This window comes from Patagioenas fasciata, chromosome 1, assembly GCF_037038585.1.
Source record: "Patagioenas fasciata isolate bPatFas1 chromosome 1, bPatFas1.hap1, whole genome shotgun sequence".
Classification (NCBI taxonomy): domain Eukaryota; kingdom Metazoa; phylum Chordata; class Aves; order Columbiformes; family Columbidae; genus Patagioenas; species Patagioenas fasciata.
This window is the reverse complement of record NC_092520.1, coordinates 115,156,981-115,177,129: the sequence shown is the minus strand read 5'-3', so window position 1 is coordinate 115,177,129 and position 20,149 is coordinate 115,156,981.

Here is a 20,149-nt window from a genome sequence, read left to right as displayed (position 1 = left end):
TTATTAATGGTGGTTCTGCCACAGGATGAATTGTTGTCAACTGCACACTATCTCTTTTAAATTGTCTCCTGTAAAAACAAAAAACAAACAAAAACAGCAAAAAAAAGCTTTATTGTGCTGCTATCAAAGTCAATTTTAAATCATTACCAACATAATTACAGGTAAGATTATGTTCAAACAAAGGAAGATTTCCTGGTTTTTTTTTTTTTTGGTTTGGTTTGGTTTTTTTTTTCTTTTTAAATGTGTTCGTGTTTGACTTAGAAATAGTATTTTCTAAAATAGAGCCAAAAAATGGACTGTTCTTCCTCCCAGGAGGTAAGTCATCACGTATTCCTTTCTAATGCAAAGAAAACGACTTTCCATAGAAATAGTAGCGAAAAGAGGTACAAAAGATATATCTTCTTTGGGTTTAACGATCCAGCTTTCATCAACACAAAAGATGACAGGAGGGCAGATCACCTCATTAGCATATTTATAAATTTAAAGACTTTCTTTCACCAAGCACTTTATATTTTAAGAAGATGAACAACTCCATTTTCATTGTAAGAAACAAGCAAGAAATATGTATCACAAAGTACTACTTTGGGAGTAAAGAGTCACGGCATCACATAAGCTTAGAAAAAAAATTAAGAGGAGATTGTGTCTGCTCCACTCTGAAATTCTGAGACAGCACTGTCCCTAGATATGGAAAGGTATTCCTTTGTCATCATCTTCTCCTTCTTTTTCTTTTTCTTTTACTTCTTTTTCCTCTTCTTCTTCTTCTCCTTCTTCTTCTTCTTCTCCTTCTTCTTCTACTTCTTCTTCTTCTTCTAATTCTTCTTTTTCTCCTTCTTCTCCTTCTAATTCTTCTTCTTCTCCTTCTTCTTCTTCTATGTAATTTGAGTTACTGTCATTGCAAATTGATCCATATTTTTGTCATAGCAGCAGAAGATAACAAAAATAAGCAGTTACTTTGTGAATATCCAAAAACTATTATCATGTTTCTGTTCAAGCTTTTCCTCTTTAGGCTAACTAATACCATTGCCATCAATAGTTCCTCACCTGTGCAAATGTTCTACAACTGATGTCTAGCCTGTTGTTCATTCAACCGCATTTACAAGGAAAAACATGTGGATTTCTTCATACATTTTTAACTGAATTGCTTCTTAATCTTTGTTTACAGTCTTCTTCTTATGTCTGTCAAGACCTCTTTGCATTGCAGTCATGTCCTCCAGCATTAGTACTGTCCTTTCTAGTCTGCCTTTTCCTAGAAATTTAGTACGACAGAAAGCAAATCAGAGATAAAGCCAGTAAAAATGAGATCCAAACCAGAACCTTGAGTAGCCTCATTCAATACATCTTTTCAGTTTTATCATGACTGATTAGCAACTCTTCTCTGCTACCCTCATTTTCTTACAAGGCTTAACACAGAAGACATCTGAAATTCAAAATATGTAATAACAGTTTCTTCTTTGCCTAAAAGATGTGTTGCCTTGTCATGAAAGGAGATTAAATTAACTTGGTATAGTTTGTTCTTGACAAACCATATTGATATTAATTATCTCCTTGTTATTGCTAATACAAAAAATTGTTTTCCCATTTGTCTGAAAAAAAGTCTTTTTATCTGAAATTTCTAGTGTAATGGGCTATGGCAGTTGTCTCTAAACCTTGTTACTCTACAATTTTCTCATTGTGTTATTTCTTACATTAATCACCACTAATGAAAACTACAAAGTAAAACATAGGTTAAATCTGTGCTCAACTCATGGATCATTTGACATCACCTCATAACAACCTTAGACACACTTTTTGTGTTGTTCTTTTCCTAATAACATACAGTGTTTCTTAAGAAAAGTTCCTGTTTTTATGTTGGATAGTACATCTCATATGAGAAGGCAGAGATTTGAAGATACTTGCTTAACTGTTCGGAATGTATCACTGATCATATATCATACTGTCATATGAAGTCTGGGGATTCATCTCACTTAATTACAAAATTTCAAAAATGTGGCAGCTAGGCTCCCTCTATAGGTACTAGAGAGAGAGACTTGCCTCTCAAGAGATTCAACACCTTTGGAATTAAGTTCAGTTCTTCATCTCCACTGACAAGAGAAGTAATTTTTATATGATATTTGATGAGAAGGTCAGAAAAATGAATGCCAAAATGTGAAGTGAAAGACCATACTCTTGTCAGCTAATACAAGATCTAACTCTTGGTTGGACGTAGATAGACCATTTAGGCATTCCTAAACTTCATGTGCCATTTTGATAAAAATTGTAGGTTTTCTCCAAGTTTCATAAAACTCATAAAAATATCCTTTAACATGATAAACATGCAGATACTCTTGAAACACAATGAAGACAATATTTTTTAATCAATCCATTAAGAAAATAATATGTGGAGTCAATTCCCACTATGCTCAGAAAACTGAAAGAAAAAATTCTCACTATTTATTGTAATTGCATGTGTATTTTCTGTACACTGCGTTGGAAATTTGCTTTTAGGTTTATAATTCCATTTTTTATGTCCATTTTTGTGTTTGCATTTTAAAAGATCTGTCCCTACTTGAAAGAACTTTGACCTTGAAATATTAATATTAATAAACTGCAAAGACTTAAATACTAATTTGTTATACATCACTGCTAGAAGATCTGCCTATGCCCCTTACAAGGCTTCACAGTTATTTCATCGCTTTTGGAATGAAGTATTAAAATACACTTCATCTTCTCCATGGCACCATTCATTTGTGTACTGTAATAATCTGAAGCAGCTTCTAAGGGAATCAAACAGAATACTCTTAATCATGACTTGTACCTGTCTCCAACATGCTTTCATATTGCATTCCAGAACCTAAACAAGAACAGAAAAATACTGTTCATAGAGATGTTCATGTGGGACAAGAACTAGGATTTCCTCTTAAGACTGTTGGTACAACAGTTATTTACAGTGTAATTTGATAACATTCCCAGGGTTGGAAATGCAAGATATTCTGTTAAAATGAATACTGGAGGACCATGTTTTAAAATAAAATTACAGTGCATTTTGAATCTAGTGCTTTAGAAATCTTCTTCCTAGAGGCAAATGTGAGAGTCTTGAGATGCCCACCAGAGTTTAATTCAAGATCCCCTTGGGATGCTGTACTGTACTCCTGTGTTCCTGCTCTTTGATGCGTTTAGCTGTGTAGAACTTGCAGTATATTATCAATAAATTATATAAAGTGAGAATCAGAGGAGAAAAGCTATTAAAACATTTATGCCACATGAAACTTAAACATTAAATAGACAAAAGTATCACAGAGTTCTTACAGTGATTTTTTAAAGCCTTTCCCACTAGGAGTTTGAGAGAAATCTGCTAACAAATAATCCTGTATTTGAATAAAAGTTTTCTAGTAGCTTCAATTATCTGCTTTCCTCTATTTTTTTGAATATTTACCTGTCTGTAGCCTTCATCATGTAACATACAGAATACAAATAGACATGTCACCCAAGTATCTGATATGAGCAATATTGACTTTTGAAATTTGTAATAGAAAATCCTTAAAGTACGTAGTCTTAGAAATACTTCATTCAGTTTTACCAAGTCTTTGTTAAAATTTGAGCCACAATTCACAGGGGGGAAAACAAACTCTCTGGAATGTCTTCTTGCAGGTAACTGCTTTGGACATTTTCATTTATTAAGGATCTGATTCTCTTGTTGTGCAGTTGTTCTTACCTGTGTGAAGCAGATATCAACTGCTTTCACTCTAACTAGGAATTACTTTGCACAAGGAATACACCAGAAAGCAGACACGTATTACTGTTATGAAGTCTATTGAATTAAGTGAAACCACTCCTGGAGTAAGCAACTACTGGCTATGGCTAAAGTTGTCAAAATGTAATTCACTCTGACACTCTTTCTTTCTGTGCAGGTTCGCATTTGCTTTGCATCACCAGAGAAGGGTTTATCAGTCTAAGACTATAGACAAGTCTGGACTACATTTTTACAAGTGATGTTATGAGAGAAAACAATCCATCACAGCAATATATTGCCTATTTTTCCGTTCAAACTTGTTGATCTAGTTTTGTAGCCTTTACTCATAACCTTAAAGACATCCTTGTCTTTATAGGGAGGATTGGAGATGATTGGAGACAGTTATTTTGATCCATAAAAGATTAACTTTACCACTAAATTACCACTAAATTTCCTTTTTTTTTTTCTTTTTTTCCCTGAAGAAATATTAACTGAAGGGAAAAAAACCAAACAAACAACAACAACAACAACAACAACAACAAAAAAAAAAAAAACAAAAAACAAAAAACAAACAAACAAACAAAAATACAAAGAAAAAAAAAGGTAAGTAAATTACTCATCCTAAATAAAGGTTGATATCTTGGAGGAGATGCAATACCTTGTAACTACCAGGTTACAAAATTTTACTTGGAAAGCTGGTACTTGAATAAAAGCTTGGATCATGCCATTGCCTAGAAAGGAAAAATATTGTACTTTAGCTAGACAATTATTTTACATGCAGTGTAGCTAAACAATTTACTACTGTATATTTCATATCTATGACTTTTAAGTTATCTTTAAAAGCATGTATGAGTCAGCAGTCATAAGTTATCTGTATGTGGTAATAAAACAAAAAGTTCACCTTAGGTGATGGCTACTCTCCTGCTGTTTTTGTAGAGGTTATCTGAAGACAGTTGTTATCTGAAAATTTCTTTTCAAGGAAGACTACATTTAAAAGTGTAGAGTTACATAGGATGTTGAGCACACAAAAACATGGAGTTCTAATAAAAAGATGAACAAATAAAGAATATCAACTATATGAGACTACAGTCAATGGTTACTTTTTGAAAAACGCTAACTCCTCTATGTGAAAAAGGTTGAAACATGTCAAACTCAAGAACTTTTAAAGTTTCAAGAATGAATTACTTGAGAAGGAGTATTTGATTATCTAAGTGAAGAACATGTTAGAGTTCTTATATGAAAAAGGGTTAGAACAGCTGGCTCCAGAATTTTGTTAGAATTTTTTCTTATTTAGTAAAGAATTTTTCCTTTTCATATTTGGGAAGCAAGGAGATGGAAAGAGTTTATAATAAAGGCTGTAAGAGAAGGACAGTGAATGATAATTCATTAGGAATATAAAAACCATTCAGGCTTGCAACAGGATTATTCTATAACCAAGAAGCACATTCCACTGAATGCCGTCTCCTAAACAGCTCATTTGGTGTGAAGGAGAGAGGCTTTTTTCACTTGTCATCTTTGCAGGCTTTTAGGAGAAATGCTGAAGTAAAGCTCATTCCAACAACTTGACAGTGTCTAGGAGCTCATTTGCAATACTTTTTGTTTCAGAAGTCTTTCCAGTCTGCAAATGCTCAGATTAATTTTCAGCAATATTATTCCTAACAGTTTTCACTGCAGTAATGGGTCAAGAATCTTTACTACCTACATTCATTCTTTGGAAGATTAGAACAAATAAGTCTTTTCTTTTTTTTTTTTTTTTTTTTTTTTTTTTTAACCCATTACAAAAAAAAAACTTAAAATCCACACTTGGTAGTGGGGATTTTTTCCATTGAAGGTTTTGATTATCAAATCTCACTAATTTTAAAAATGTTTTTTTAAAAAAGTCAAATATTTGGCAAAAATCGAATGGCATGGACTTCTTAATTTTGTTCTGATAAATAAAGGAACTAATCTCTCTTTAAAAAAGACCAGTGCTACAGGCTGCACGTGTTTGTGTTTAGAGTTAAATCTGTGCATAATTATCCATTCCATTGTTATCATGGATGTTATCTGATTTCACAATAAAGACCTCAGTTGAGACAACAGTTACAGAAAGTTGAAAACACGAAGTTTGAACAAGAAATGCTGGTCTAATAATTTAAACAAAACTATGAAATACATTACTTGATGTAAGTAAAGATGGTGCATAACCAAAGTGTTTCTTGTTACTGTGAAAATAATAATAAAAGGAAGCATTTTAGAATGAACTAAAGGCCTTTAAGATTTTCTCATGGTGATTTTTATAATTAGATGCTTATGTTTACAAATGAGGAACCAAATCCTTCAAAAGTCTTTTTCATACCCTTAAGAATCAGGTTCCCTTAATCCAAACAATTGTTACAAGTCGTCAATCTAAATAGCTGCTTATTTTCAGATCCCTGTGTGCATTACAGTTGATGCTTTTTGTCACTGTTTGTAAATGCAAAATACACAACATAAGAAAAAACATGAAAATTAGAGTAGTTATTTGTTCCTTCCTTTAAAAAAAAAAAAGAAAAAGAAAAGAAAAAGTAAAAAAAAAAAAAGATATTTGAACTGCTGCTTACAGTTAATAAGTAACTGGATATTTCAAGTGATTATTAGAAAGCTGCATGAAAGCTGAATGAACATAAGAAGAAGGTGTTGATTTAAGTAATTTGCATATAATATTGCTCTACATTGGTAGACTTATTGTGCAGAAACATAGCCTAACACTGAGAATTCTTGTATGTCTACACAGTGGACTCTTAATATAGGATGGCCACATTAGCAAAAACATGCAGCAAAGCTAACATTGTCTACTTCTAATGAGAACTAATTAACCTATGGAAGGTACTGCAACAATTCAACTGTCCTGCTTCTGTAACAGGTTATTTGGAGGTATCTCTGAAATAACGCAGGTAACAGGGGCAGCCATCCAAGTCAATAATTTTTACAGCAGTCTCCGAGTTCTCATTCAAGAATATAAATGGGCTGACACGAACCTCATGAAGATCAGCAACGGGAAGTCCTACACCCAAGGAGAAACAACCCCTGCACCCAACTGGAAAGCAGTTTGGCAGAAAAGGACCTGGGGGTCTTGGTGGACACCAAGTTGAACATGAGCTAGATATTTACCCTCACTGCAAAGAAGGAAAACTTTATCCTGGGCTATATTAGACAAAGTGCTGCCGGCAAGTCAAGGGAGATGATCCTTCCCCTATACTCAGCACTGGTGATGCCACTCTTGGATTATTGTGTCCAGTTTTGGGCTCCTCAGTACCAGAGAGACATAGACATACTGCATAAAGTCCAACTAAGGACCACAAGGATGATTAAGGGACTGGAGCATGTCTCCTACAAGGAAAGGCTGAATGAGCTGCAACTATTCAGTCTGGACAAGAGAAAGCTCGAGGGAATCTCATCAATGTATACAAATGCCTGAAGGACGGGTGCAAAAGGACAGAGTCATGATTTTTTCAGTGGTGCCTGGTGGCAGGACCAGAGGCAATGGGCACAAACTGAAACACAGAAGGTTCTGTCTGCACATAAGAAAAGCTTTTTACTGTCATTGTGACTGAACACTGGTGTAGGTTGCCCTAAGAGGTTATGAAGTCCCTCGTTGAGATGTTCAAAAGACATCTGGGCATGGTCCTGGGTAATCGACTCTAGGTGTCCTTGCTTGCACAGGGGGTTTGACCAGATGACCTCCAAAGGTCCCTTCCATCTTGAACCAGTGCGTGATTTTGTGATTCTTCTAGGAAATCTTCTAATTTTTATACTAATGTATCATTTCAGAAGTGAGGCCACTATATCCATTTGAATATATTAAAATGACAACTTCTGACTGCTTCTGGTTTGTTTTTCCAGATCTGCCAGAGTTGTGGACTATGGTTTTATGAACTATACCATGATCAAAGACTAAAGTTTAGCCTGGATTTAAGGACAATAAGGTAACTTCACAGATAAAACCGAGTTTCCACATGCTGTGAAAATTAAAGCACAAGCTTTATTTTCTGTGTTCATTGTTTCTTTTTAAACATTGACTATTGCCTCAGCTAGTACAGCTCTTTGATGCACAATGTTTTGCTATAGGCTAAATGTAGTAATTTGCATCATACTTTCAAGCTCAAAATAATTCTTTTACATTATAATATATTATAACAATGAATGTTTTTGTAATTTTAAAAATACATACCAAACATTTATTTTGCTGAACTTTCCACAAGATACATCTAATTAGACGAATAGAAATCAAAGATTAAAAAAAAAAATAATAATAATGTTTCCTTCATATAAAGCACTCACACTCTTTTACTTGATTTCATAAGACTTTCCTGTGAAATTTCATCCCAATTTTCTCCTTTTCCTTTTTCCTCTAGTACCCATTTGTGTTTCATCTAATGCTACAGTAGAAGTCAGTTTGATTTTAAAGATAAGATGCGAAATGGAACTCAAATAGAAAATCTCTCTTCATCCAGACCCTTTTCTAATAAAAAATGAAACAAATAAATACGCATGTTCATTCATAGAAAACACTATTATAATTTTGTAAGAAAGATAGAAAATAGCCTGATCACATACAGGAAATGTAGTATAACTTGGGATCTTTATTAATACTTCCCCACTTAAAATTTGTCTGTGGTAGGAAAACTATTCTGCCTTTGTTTTATTCAGTGTATAAAAACAGGCTGTATTTCTGTCCACTGGCTCTCTTCTTTTTCCTCAATGTACCTTTCTTTGCCTTTTGATATCAGCTTTCCTTGTCTCCCATTATCTACTTTTTAAAACCGTAGCATTCTTCACCCTTTGACAATTGAGAAGGGCATGCAAAACACTAAAAACATCCTCTGTTATTGTGGAAGAAAGCAAGCAAGGAAGAAAAGGGAAATATAACTATGGTATTACTTTCCTTCTTTCATTACTGTAAAAAAAATGAATAAATATAAACACCTGTCAAACTGAACATGGAAAATTAAGCATTCCTGCTTTTTATTTCTTTCTCTAGTGTTTTGAGGAGGAGAATAGGTCTGCAGTATTAGATCTACGGGTGCTTCCTCCATTTGCTTCCATGAGATTCTGTAACATATTTTGTCTCATAAATTTAACATAGCAACCAACTTCTAAATACTCAGTGTTTAGTTTTACTTGTTTCTAAACATTTTTTGAAGTTATGCCTGGTGCTGATATACATTTGAGATCAACTAACTGTGACATCTCTGCTTATGACTGCAGGGCCAAAGTCATGGCATATATAAAGCCTGAGTAATCACTTTTGTGACGCTTTTGTCACGCGTTGTGACAGAATGTAGGGAAGAGTTGAAAAGGTGAAATCCTGTCTCCAAATTATGTATAAACTGTGAGCCTATAATACAGCAGTGCTTTCATCCGTTCAACCCTCTCATCCTTATGAAACCCCTATTGTTAATCTGACATGTGAATTGTGCACAAAGCTTATCCTCCATTACATTACAGATCTCAAATTAAGTTCACATGACCTGAAGAGATGTGAGTCAGCTCTTTGCACCAAGCAATGAAGTTCAAGCCACCCATGTACAATCTAATTATTCAGGATGTACAGGGCAACTCATCTGAATAAGGACATCTGTTGAGAGTTGGAATGTACTGACCAGGACTATTAGATTACCTCTCTGGACTGAAATCTTTCTAACTAATAAAATGCCAAGAATATCTAGGCACTTACTTATGATATTCACAATCATTTTATTAGTTTAGTCAGATTCAGAATTGCTCTTTTTTGCATTCAAATTATATTTTAACCCACTACATGTTCTGTGTAATCAATTTTTTTAACATACTAATTCCACTTAAGGACATGCTGGAAAAAAGTAGAGAAATACAAATAAGTACATGTGTGTGTACAGAACAACTTGCATAAAGGACAAGAAGTATATTTTCCCCAGCATCTCAGTGATGATTTGGATATCAAAAATAAAGTTGACCCAATTTTCACAGAAGATTTCACAAGGAAAGGGCTATTTTTAAAAGACAGTAGAACCAATAATATCTGCTGCTTGTGTCATAAGCATAAATTAAAGTGTTTTTCATGCATCAATAAAGTAAAATAAAGCACAAAGCTTACTTATTAGCACTGTTCAGCAGTGGGAGTGAAAAATCTTATATTAGAGCTTTTCTGTGTTGACACTGTTCTCCATAGCCACCTCAAAAAATAATGCAGGAGACATGAACCCACTCCCACCTTAATTTCTCAGCTACTGAGGTTATTGGGCATGAGACCATAAGGTAGGAACTCCAGCCACTGGATACTGACAATATCAACAAAAGAGATAGTAAATAAAGTTTTCTCAGAAAGTGGTTAGTGGGTCATACTTTACCTGGATGCCTGTAACAAGTGAACTATCACAGGGGTCTGCACTAGGACCTTCCCTCTTTAATATCTCTATCAATGATGAGCAGGAGGTGACAGAGCACACTCTCATCAACTTTGTACTCGAAGTCAAATTAGGGGTACCAGTCAATACAGTCAAGGACAGAGCTCCAAAAAGGATGAAGAGATGGGCCACTGGGAACAATGTGAAATTCAGCAGGGTCAAATGCCAAGCTCTCCAAATCCAAAGAAACTTCTTACGTTATAGGGAAAAAATCGCCCCTGCATCTATCTACACTGTCTGAGGATGGAGAAGTCATGAGGCAGCTCTGCAGAAAAGATCCTGAGGTGAAGGTGGACAGCAAGATGAACGTGATCCCATGGTTTGTGCTGTCAGTAAAGGCAGGCAACAACCTCCTGGGTTGTACGAACAATGGGATAGCCTGTAGAATGAGGGAAAGGTTTGACCCTCGCTATGCGGTGCTCATCAGACAACATCTAGATACTGCATCCAGTGTTTCCCCTTTCTTCTTCTGACAGGAAAGACACAGACAAACTAGATGGACCTCAGCAGGGGACCTCTGGTGGGAGCTGGAGCAGACACTGGGCAAGACACTGAGAACACACTGGGTGAGCTGGGCTGGGTCAGCCTGGAGAAAGGACAGCTTCTGTGCACCTAACAGACCCCACAGCTGACACAAGGGTCATCAAAGAGATGAAGACACGCTCCTCACTAAAGTTCAGGAAGGGAGGGCAAGAAGCAACAGTAGTACATTGGGACAAAGAGCTTCAGCCTGGATACAAAAGGAAACTTTTTCCTCATGAGGACAGGGAGCTAGTGGAGCTGGTTACTCTGAAAGACGTGCTATCTTTGTCCTTGGAGGATTTGAAGTCACAACTGGACCAAGCCGTGAACAGCCTGGTCTCATCACATGGCTGTCCCTGCTTTGGGCTGTGGGGTGGCCTAGAGATCTCCTGCCAGCCTCATTTATCCTATTGGGACCATAGAAAACAAAGATATACATTGGAATTATTCTGTGATCCTGTCTTACGAGATAGATGACACAGGGAACTACAGAGTCACTGGAGCTTAAAGACGGAATAAGTAAGACTGGAAAATAGGGTATATGACATGCACAAATGGTTATTTTCATAGCATTAGAGAGAGAGAAATGAATACAGATAATTACATTTAGAATTTTGCAATATGTATGAAGTAGGCAGCACTCACCCCAAAAAATTAGTGCAAAATGTGTTCTGTGATTGCAGAAAATTATCTTCCTTTCAATTTCAGTTCAAAGTTATGCATTGTACTCCCATACGGAGATGTGCCCAGTATTGAAGGCATTGTAAGAGTATATGACTTCTGAAAAATATTATTCTGTTTGATCTGGCAAAAGTGCTGAACTTTAATTAGTTTTCCTTTGTCCTTTTTAGCTGTCTAATTTTTTAAACTGAAATTTGAGCTACGTAATTGTCTGAAGACCAGTGAACGACAAAAGGTTTTGGCCCAGCAGTTTATTGCATAAGAACCTGTGTCATTTTAACAGGGAGGGGAAAGTAGCTTGGCAGGATACCAAGACTGATTGATCCTGGAAAGATTATGGGTTTTCTTGTGAACAGTTGGATTGGTAACACAGACAGATGGATTGTTACTGCAAAGAGTTGGTGTGTTGCTAGGGAGAGCTGGAATGGTAAGCCGGACAGGTGTCAAATTTCTGAACTGTTGTTCAGAATAGACGTTGCATTATCTACATACATATATATTTGTATGGACAATGGACATATGTATATATATATGTCTATTGCTAAGTCAACACTCAGAGTTGTAATCACACCCACATTTTTAATACATCCAGAATGTAAAAGCCACATTACTAAAGGCACCTTTTGACAAAGAAAAGGACAGACCTAATTCAGAAGATTAAATTCTACATACAGACCAGGAACTGCACCAATTCCAGTATGTACTGAAATCCCACACAACTCTAATGATGATGTCTTAATTATCATTTAAGGTGGTATATATTTTGTGCTGTATATTCATTGATTTCGCTATGATAGAGCTCCACTAGCAAGGTACAAAGAATGATTATAGCATTTCATGTAATAATTCTAAAGGGCAATTTTTGTCTGAGGGTGTTGATTTTTCCATAACAATAGAAAATAAAAACAAATCTTAAAACAGTTTCCCCTTACCCCTCCTGTCTTGCTGGACTGAGCTTTTCTTGTGACTTCTTCACCTTATCTCCCTGAGCAGCACAGGGAACAGGGAATCGGGTTTGCAGTCCATTCATCACGTGTTGTCTTTTCTGCTCCCTCCTCCTCACACCCTTCCCCTACTCCAGTGTAGGGTCCCACTCACAAGAGACAGTCCTCCATGAGCATCTCCAGCATGAGTCCTTTCCATGGGCTGCAGTTCTTCATTAAATGCTCTAGTGTAGGGTCCTTCCATGGGGTGCAGCCCTGCAGGAACAGACTACTCCAGTGTGGGTCCCACATGGGGCCAGAGGTCCTTCCAGAAAAGATGATCCAGCATGGGCTCCTCTCCACAGGTCATTAGGTCCTGCCAGGAACCTGCTCCAGTGTGGGCTTCCCACGCGATTACAGCCTCCTTTTGGGCATCCACCTGCTTTGGCATGGGGTCCTCCACAGGCTGCAGGTGGGTATCTGCTCCAACATGGATGACCATGAGCTGCAGGAGAACAACCTTCCTCACCATGGTCCTCACCAGAGGTTGCAGAAACATCTCCGCTCCAGTGCCTGAAGTATGTTCTCCCCCCACTTCTTTGTTGACATTGACATCTGCAGTGCTGTTTGTCTCACAAATTCTCACTCTTCTTTCAATCTGCTGTTGCACAGCAGTTTATTCCCCTTCTTAAATATGTTATCCCAGAGGTGCTACCACCATCTACTGATGGGCCCAAACCTCACCAGCAGCAGGTCTGTCTTGGAGCTGGCTGGAACTGGCTCAGGGAAACTTCTAGAATTTTCCAACAGAAACCGCCATTGTAACACACCTGCTACCAAAACCTTGTCACACAAACCCAACATAACAGTTTCTAATATTTTTTCCATGAAAAAAGTAATCTGTTTAATCACCACACTTATAGTTTTTTTTAGCCTACCATAACGTTAACTAAACAAAGAGTAATTCAGCAAGTCAGGGATACAGATAGGTTATACCATTATAAATCTAGTATTCAGTAACTATCTCCTCACAGAATACAGATGTTCATTTCTGAGTATTAAAGAACATTGTGTGCTTGAATATTCACATGATGAAAGAGTAAAGTGTCCCTCATAACCACACACTGTGCCAGGTGATATACTTTTACACACAAACAAAAATGTCTCTTGCTCTTCTAGTAGTTTACAGAATATATTGCACTTTCCAACACTTTCTGCCTTTTATTCAAAATATAATAAAATATTATTTATTTTAAAAAAGTAAAAATACTGATGCCCAAATGATGTAATTTCTTGCAGCTATTGAGGAATGAATACACGGATTTGGGATTTGGACCAAAGAAAAAAAGATCTCCTTTTAAGAACAGATCCAAAAATTTGTTCCTTCTTATTTGGCTACCCTTTAAAGAGAGTGAACAAAGTTGTTGTGTAGAAGAAAATAGAAACAGATGGAAGAATACTCTCAGAAAGCATTTACAAAGTTTCTAGTGAGCTCCCATCTGCCCAAAGTTCTTTTACCTTGCTATAACAAACACAGAACAGAACAGAAAATTAAAATCAAGAAGCCGTCACAAAGTTGAGTTTGAAAGCTGCCGCCAAAATAAGTCAGTTTTCTATCCATCTAACCAAAACAAAATTTTTTTTTAATTGTGAATGCTTCCCAATCTATGTGGCATAGACTCCAATTCTTGAGATTTCAGTTATTTTCAACTTTTTCATGGCCACATATTTGAATTCCTTTTTTTTTTTTTTCCTAGGAGGTATTTCAATAATTGTGTCTATCTAGTTCAGTTTTCCCAGTGACTCAAAAGAGTCAAAGCTTTAGCTACGGACAAGGAGGAAAAAATGTGTGTTGGTGTGAATACACTGAAGTACCACAACAATCACATTTCGTTTTACTGCTTGTGTTGTGTGTGATTATGAGAAGTTGGCACTTAGCTAAGTTGCAGTATGAGCTATGCATAGATCCAAATCTTCTGCTGCTGAAATCAGATCTACTGCTGAAAGTAGGTCATACAGGAATTAATATGTGTCTGCAAATAGGTTGTTTTTCAACAACAGAAATAAAGTGATACTTTAGTAATTTCAGAACTGGTTCGGACCTTGGTGAAATATTGTTTCACTGGCTGGCCCTTCCTCATTTGTGTGTCAGAATTTATGGTGACACTATGTAGAAATACCATAAGAGACAGTCCTTCCTATAGCATGTTTATGACTTAAAGACTGGAGCGTATGGCACATAAGGAGAGGCTGAGAGAGACTATTCAGCCTGGAGAAGAGAAGGCTCAGGAGAATCTCATCCATCAGTATAAATGCCCTGTTGAGGGAGTATGGAAGATGGAGCCAAGGTCTGCTCTTTGGTGCTGAGTGAGAGGATGGCAGTCTATGAGGACAAACTAAAATACAGGAAATTCTGTCTGATTGTAAGACAACACTACTCCAATATGGACAAATGCCAGAACAGGCTTCCCAGAGATGTTCTGGAACCTCCATCTTTTCCAACAGTTGAAACTTGACTGGACATAGGCCTGAGCAACCTGCCCTATCTGATCCTCCTCTGAGCATAGACTTGGACTTGGAGATCTCCAGATATGCTTCCAGCCTCAGCCATCCTGTGATCCTCTGTGTGATTCTGCCTTCAAGGTATAAGATAGAAAAGCGAATCTCATCCTAGCTGTAAGTCATACTGATATTTCAACCCTCTTTTGCAGGATGGTCTTAAACAGTCATTTTACTAACGTCCAGTAACTTCGTAAAACAACAAAAAAAATTCACTGCTAAATTAGATGAATTAAATGATTTTGTTTCCCACTGAGAAGGCTAAAAAAAACGGAGCTCCTACAAGGTCTTTCAGAATTTCAGAAGCACTTTTATAAGTTAAAATTACATTGGTCACTGATTTTTAACAGAAAATGAATACTTAAATCTATTATGCAATTAAAGGAAAAGTTTATTGCCCAGACCATAATATGCTGGACAGAACGAAGTTCTCCATGGCCTCTTAATTGAAAACATCCATTAAGAATATCACAGTGTTTTATTTCAGTGACTGCAAGAGATTGATATTGAGCATAGTATATAATGTGTGAAGTATTTTGATCTGAAAAGACAAGACTAAAACTTGCAATATAGGCAGTGCATTTTTTAAGAGCTCTGCAATTTCATGCCAAAAGCTTGGAGAGGATAGTAAAGAAATGGGAAGAGAAAAGCACTGGCATTCAGGAGCAGAAGGGAAGAAATACAGTGTCTGTGCAACACTACATCAGAATGAGACCATATGTACAGTCTATGACTCAACCATTCCCCAATTTCAGGAGAGTAGTACTATGCTAATCTGACCAAATTTTTATGCTCGCCAATGTACTATTTCCCCATGGAATGTTAAACCAATAGTCTGTCTCATTTAAGATCATTCAGGATAGCACATCATTTTGAGAACAACAGTGTTATTAGCAACATGATAGCATAATGTTCTCTTGCTACAATATCTTTCCAATAATGGAGATATTGTTACCCTTTCAAGTGTATTCCTGTCACATTTTAAAATTTCTGCCTGATGTACTGTATGTAAGGACTATTTTTGATGGGAGAAAACTAAAATTGTCTGCTTCACATATAGTATTGGCTTTGTATAAAAGTAGGTATTTATAGCCTCAACTGTGTTTCTAATGGCAGAACTATGCGGATTTGGTTGCAAATGACATTACATTTTTCATTTGTCCTGATGACATTTTAAAGGCTACATTTGACATGAATCATCTGAATTTGTATTTGAGGTTTTTCATTCTCATCATAGCTTTTTACAGGAATAGATGACAATGTCATTAGTGTTAGCTGATTCCTAGAAACAGTATTATTTAGCATTTCTAGTTTGGCAGGTTGTTTTTTACTTCAGTCGAATTAGTTATTGCATTTAACAATTATCTCTTTTACAAGTTATATTCAGATCAGATACACATGATGAAATTGGAGAATGTCACCTGTAAAGAGACATGTTGTTATTAAACTCGAAATTTGCATAGAGTAGTTGTACAGTACAAAAAAATGTATATCATCCAGAAGAGTGATTTATACTGCTTAGAAGTACAAACCAGCTGCTTAACTAAATTCTTAACTCAAAGCCCTCTGAAACAAATGGGAAGATTTTCATTGATTTAACTTCTTTTTGGATCAGGTTCAAAAATGCAGATTTTTAGCTGAGGGACACCGAGAATTCATAATGTTGGAGATTATTTTATCATGGAAAACGAGATGCCCAATGGAAAAAATGTTTATCAATATGGAAAAAGAAAACACCATCCAAACCAAGACTTGTCACTGTGTTGTTTTTAAATCATACATTACACTGTATATAGCAAATAAAATAAGTTAATGTAGTTATTCGATCTTGTAGGCTAAATGACTCCCAAAGAACTTGTCAGAAAACAATAATTTTGTTTACAATGTTCAACAATCTTGAGATTTTGCAATATTTCAGAGGGAAAAAAAAAAGACTAAAATAACACTAGACTATAAAATTGAAATCTTCCTTTTATGTAAGATAAATCTTCTTTTTACATTATTTTTCATACATTTATTCAGTCACCATTAAAAATATCTACTCTGTGCTGGAACTGGACCTGAACCATTTTAAATTACAAACTTAATGAGGAGAAAGAAAAGAATATGTGGGTTTTAGTTGCAACGTTAGCATTCTTAGTTTGTCCCTTTCAGCACACACTCACATACCCATACATACAATTTGTCAAATGCAAAAAGTATGTCAAAAGAAGCTATGAAAATTCAACTTTTGTTTATATTTCATCTTGCTTGTTCACTAAATTACTGATAGCAGCAATTAAAAAAACCCGAAGCTTATAGAATGGGGTTTTTGAGAAAAAAAAAATGTATACACCAATATTCCTAACATTCAGAAAATTTCACAGCTCTCCAAATTCTTGTCTCTACTTGATCTTTGACTTGGCTGATCTGTAAATTTGTCCAAGTTCATTATCCTGTTATGATTATGTCTGGAGTATAATCATCTGCATGGAGCTATTTGAAGTTTGAATGAACTGAATGCTAGCTTAGACAGCAAAACCAGCAAACTCGTGACATTCAACCGTTGCTAAGAAGAAAGGAAATCTGAGTGTGGAGCTTCAGGCTGCCATATAACTGGACTATTTTTTGTAATAACATCATTTATAAAAATACGTTTTTCTCTGAGCAACAGTTAACTGTACACATATCCTTTCACTGAAATCCTACTTACACTGTTATGGTTGACAGCAGTCACTAGAGTACAGAAAGGCACAGAAAATAGGGACATTCTTCCCTGCCTTCCCTTGGGTTCTCCTTTCAATGAAGAAGAGGATGAAGAGAGAGATCCATGATTGTGTGTCTCTTTACAAGCACAGCTGTTTGCAGAAAATCACCAAATAACACTTAATTGGTCACTAGCAAAAAAAAACCCAAAACATTATACTTTATGCTTTATATTTTTTAGTTTGCCTACCCAATTTTTCAATCAGTTGGAACCATTTGTACTTCTCTTGAGAATTATATAGATTAAAATACTAGTAAAAGATCAGACTTGTCAAAGCCTTTTTTTTTTTCCAGGTATAGCCATATTCCAAGAAAACTTATATGTGGCAAAGTTAGGATTTATATTTGAAGCCAGAGATTTCACTTCACTTCACTTCACTTCACTTCACTTCACTTCACTTCACTTCACTTCACTTCACTTCACTTCACTTCACTTCACTTCACCCCACTTCACTTCACCCAAGTGGTGATGGTAGCAGCTCAGTCAGCAACAAGCCAGGCGAGGAGTACGGTGGCAGTTATGGTAAGTTCTGCTGCAGAGCATGGATCAAAGAGAGAAGAGGGGCAGACCATGCGCCGTGCAAATCCGGGGATGGGCGGAGGGACCCCCTGGAAACTGGCTGATCTTGCAAGAGAGGCTGATGTAGTGGCGGACAGGAAGGGGGGGTTGGGGCATTGCCAGGAGATTTAAATGGCTCCTAGGGAGCGAAGGCAACCAGAAGTGCAGCAAAAAGGGCCGAGGCAGTTTGCGTGGCAGTTTGCGTGGAATGGCGAGTGGCAAGGGCGAGCAGGGAGGATCCTGTCACTTAAAACAGAGGCTACGAGTGGCTAGCAAGGAGCTGAGTACAGCAGGAGTCGTGGTATCCACTTGGAGAGGAGCGGTGCCTTCAGTGGCCCTCACGGTCCCTCTGGCTCCAAGAACTGTTGCAGACACCCAAACTGAGCTTGGGAGGGAAGATGCAGCTGTCCAGGTCCCAAGCTGCACGGTGTGCCCGAGTTTCTGCTTAGGGACTGACAGCAACAGTGAGCTCACCTGTGGGTGATGTGCCCAAATGAAGGAGCTGCTCAGCCTGGTGACAGAGCTTTGAGAAGAGGTGTCCAGGTTGAGGAGCATAAGAGTTTGAAAAGGAAGTTGACTGGTGGACTCACAGTCTACCATCCCTGGTGCAGGAGCAGAAACCAATCATGACACTAGATACAAAGGACCCCCTACCCTCCCACCACCAGGCTGTAAGGGGTGACCCAGATGATGGGGGAGAATGGAAACAGGTTACCACTCTGGGTGGTAGGCAAACACACCCTCAGCTTGCCTCTCCTTCCCTGGTGCCTGTATACAACAGGTATGAGGCCCTGGAATTGGACGGACAAGCAGATGATGCTGATGAAGACCCTTCTGTGAAGGAGGGGTCCTCTAAGCCATGTCCCCCCCCCGCCCTTGAAACCTAGCCATCTCATTAAAACCTCATATGTAATGGGGAAAAGAAAGGTAATTGTCATAGGTGACTCCCTTCTGAAGGGAACAGAGGGCCCGATATCCTGACCTGATCCAACTCACAGGGATGTCTGCTGCCTCCCTGGAGCCGGACTATGCGATGTGGCTGAACAACTCCCCAAGCTGGTAAGGTCCTCTGACTATTACCACCTTTTGGTTTTTAAAGTTGGCAGGGAAGAAACAGGAAAAAGTGGTATTAAGCAAATAAAAAGGGATTTCGGAGCTTTGGGGTGGTTGGTCAGTGGCTCAGGTGCTCAGGTGTTTTTTTCTTATCTTCCATCCTTTCAGAAGCAGACAGGAATACAGAATGGAACAGGCAGGCCCGGCCAGTCAACACATGGCTAAGCGACTGGTGTCATAGATGCAACTTTGGGTTTTTCGACCACGGGAAAGTCAGTCCTTCGCCAGGTCTCTTAACAACTGAAGGAATGCACCTCTCACATAAGGGGAAACGGATGTTTGCTCAGGGGCTAACAAGACTGATTGATATGGCTTTAAAATAGATTGGAAGGGGAAAGGGGGTGGTAGCAGGCATGTCAGTGATGAGCAGTGGGATGGCACTCCAAAGCTTAAGAAGGAGCTTGGCAGCGAGATTCCACAGACTGCGCCATGAGCAGAAGAACACAATCAACCATGCTTGAACTGCTTCTACACTAATGTGCGCAGCATGAGGAACAAGCAAGATGAATTAGAAGCCTTGGTCCGGTCCCAGGGATATGATATAATTGGTATCAGTGAAATCTGGTAGGATGAATCCTGTAATTGGTGTGCCATGATGGCTACAGGCTATTCATAAGGGATAGGCAAGGTAGGAGAGGCCGGGGGGGTACACTGTATATAGTGGAGGTGCTGGATTGCATGGAGTTGGCAGTTGGTGATGGCAAAGTTGAGAGCCTCTGAGTAAGGATTAAGGGTCAGACAAATGAAAGAGATGTTGTCAGGGGTGTCTACTGTAAGCCACCCAGCCAGGATGATGACAGTGATGAGTTATTCTTTAAGGAACTAAGCGAAACCTCCAAATCATCTACTCTTGTCCTTATGGGAGACTTCAACTTGCCAGATGTCAATGGGGAATATCACACAGCTGGCACCAACAGGTCCAGAAGATTCC